The sequence below is a fragment of the Sinocyclocheilus rhinocerous genome, unplaced genomic scaffold, assembly GCF_001515625.1.
Source record: "Sinocyclocheilus rhinocerous isolate Xijiao unplaced genomic scaffold, SAMN03320098_v1.1 scaffold1533, whole genome shotgun sequence".
Classification (NCBI taxonomy): Eukaryota; Metazoa; Chordata; class Actinopteri; order Cypriniformes; family Cyprinidae; genus Sinocyclocheilus; species Sinocyclocheilus rhinocerous.
In genome coordinates this window covers 455,801-458,306 of record NW_015656115.1, presented here as the reverse complement: position 1 = coordinate 458,306, position 2,506 = coordinate 455,801, and positions in this window count along the sequence as shown.

Sequence of the window (2,506 nt, the reverse complement as noted above, 5' to 3'; positions counted from 1 at the left end):
GATTGTTTCACCTCAGGGTGTCAGTGCCACCTTTTTCTTCCCGTAAAAATGGACAAGGCCATTTGTAAATTCTATGGGTCTGGCTTCTGGTCTCATCCGCGTCCAGTCAGACTCAGAGATTGTCTGAGATTGTCTTATATCGGCTGCGTCCAAAAGCTCTAAAACGCTGCCTTCGGAGGCAGCATTCCAAGGCGGGAAGGCATCAAGGCACGTCCGAATCCAAATTCTGCTTCACTTCCTGTCTCCGGAGGTACCTTCTTCTGATCGAATTTTGAAGGCAGCATAGATGTATCCTTCTCTGCCTTTGATATCCCACAGTCCTGTGTGTTCCATTCTGTTACGATGGTGTCTGAAAGTTGCGTTTGGTGGTCAGTTTATGTGTAAATATATATTTCTGACTAACTTTTTGCGCTTTTGATGTTATTTCTAGCGAGAAATCAGTATTATAGTAATTAAATATTTGTTTAGTTATCACCAAAACTCTGTTGTAGATCAATAAACCGTTACGCTGCCTCAGAAGCCTGTCCGAAATCAGTTTCATGAGGTGCCTTATTCGTGCAAAAACGCTGCCTGCAAAGTCATTGCCTGATAAATTTTGTTTACTCTTTTTAATTTAAATATGTTATACATTTTGGAAAGCAATTTATTAAATACTAAGTAATGAAAAAAAACAACACTCTTTAAAGGGGTCATGACCTCTTAACCTTTGGGTTATGAGTCCGACTCTCTAACCATTAGGCCACGACTGTAAAAAATCCAAGGTGCTACATAGACAAAAACACAAAACACAGGACTACAAAGAAACTAAACTGGACATAATTAAATTATAATAAATAGGCTAAGTAAAAAGTTAAATAAGAACTAAGAAGACTATTTAAAAAAAAAAGTACTTCGAGAAAAAAGAGCTGACTATAAAATAAGAACTGTAGATGTTTAACACAGACTACACAAAGTGCATGTGTGCATACTGAGAGAACAGTGCAGACAGCAAAAATGTGCAAAAATATGTGCAAAATGGTTTGTGCGGAGATAGATAATAGATTGGGATGTGAGTGAGAGTGGTTCAAATCAGTCCAGTGTGTGAATGAGCTCTTATCCCCTCCGTCATCTGGAGTTGAGGAGTCTGATGGCTTGGGGGAAGAAGCTGTCAGGCAATCTGACTGTGAGGGCCACATGGCAGGAGGGTGAAAAGTTTATGAAAGGGGTGTGTGGGGTCGCCCGCAATGCTAATGGCTTTACGAGTACAGCGTGTGGTGTAAATGTCTGAGATAGAGGGAAGAGGGACCCCGATGATCTTCTCAGCTGTCCTCACTATCCGCTGCAGGGTCTTGCGATCTGCGACGGTGCAGTTACCAAACCAGACAGTGATACAGCTACTCAGGATGCTCTCTGTAGAAAATGGTGAGGATGGGGGGTGGGAGATGCGCTTTCCTCAGCCTTCGTAGGTAGTACAGACGCTGCTGTGCTTTCATTTCTACAATGTTGGTGTTGAGAGACCAGGTAAGGTTCTCCGCTAGGTGAACACCAAGGAATTTGGTACTCTTGACGATCTCAACGGGAGAGCCCACTGAGACTATAGAAATGCATCCTCGAAAGGGACTTTGGTGGACCTCAGAGAACAGTACAAAATAAAAAACAAAGGTAGTTCATGACCCCTTTAAAAACCACCAATTTGCAGATTATGGATTATTATGTGTATCTGTATTCAAATGCTGTTTTCTTACATATTCATGCATTCATTTGTTTAGGTTGTTTAACATTTGTTTTAGACTTGTCAGATGGTTTATTTTACACTCATCTAAAAATTTCATTCTGAGCAACTACTTTCTTTTCTTTTTTTTATTAATTTGGTAAACTTTGGTGTGATTTAACTAGCATAGACAGGCGTTAGACATCAACAGTAGGTGGCGCGATGTTTTAAGTTTCCTTTCAACTAAAAAGCAACCAAAGGAAGCAAGCAACGCGCGGGAACAGACATCTCTCTCTCTTCAGGAATTATTAAAACAACGGAGATTTAATCAGTATAATGGAGCTACTGGTAAAAAAAAAACACCGAAGAAAAGAAGATGCCGATTAAGACGATTTAATTCTAATGCAATTGGCGGGAAAAAAGAAAACTAGTGAAGTTCATTCACTTCCTTCATGCAACAGTGGGCAGAATTTCAGCGAGAAGAGGGGTTTAGAAAGGTAAACATTTCTTTAGTGTAGTGAATGCATTTTACATTATTGTGTAGACATTGTGAGCACTTGTTAAACTTTATGCGGAACAGTAGCTTATCAGATCTCGGAAGAGAAACAAGCAGCTGGTTATAAAACGAAGTGCAAAATAAAACACTTGCTTCACGAACATTATTATTATTTTTTAATCTAGAATTGTATTGCTCAAAATAGGAATTATAGCCTAACCAATTCTAAACTGCAGTTTGCTGGGTGCAACGCGGAAGCGAGACGCATGCCGTGGTAACGATATGCCCCTTGCCAGAAATAGTTAAACGCTGTTTGATTG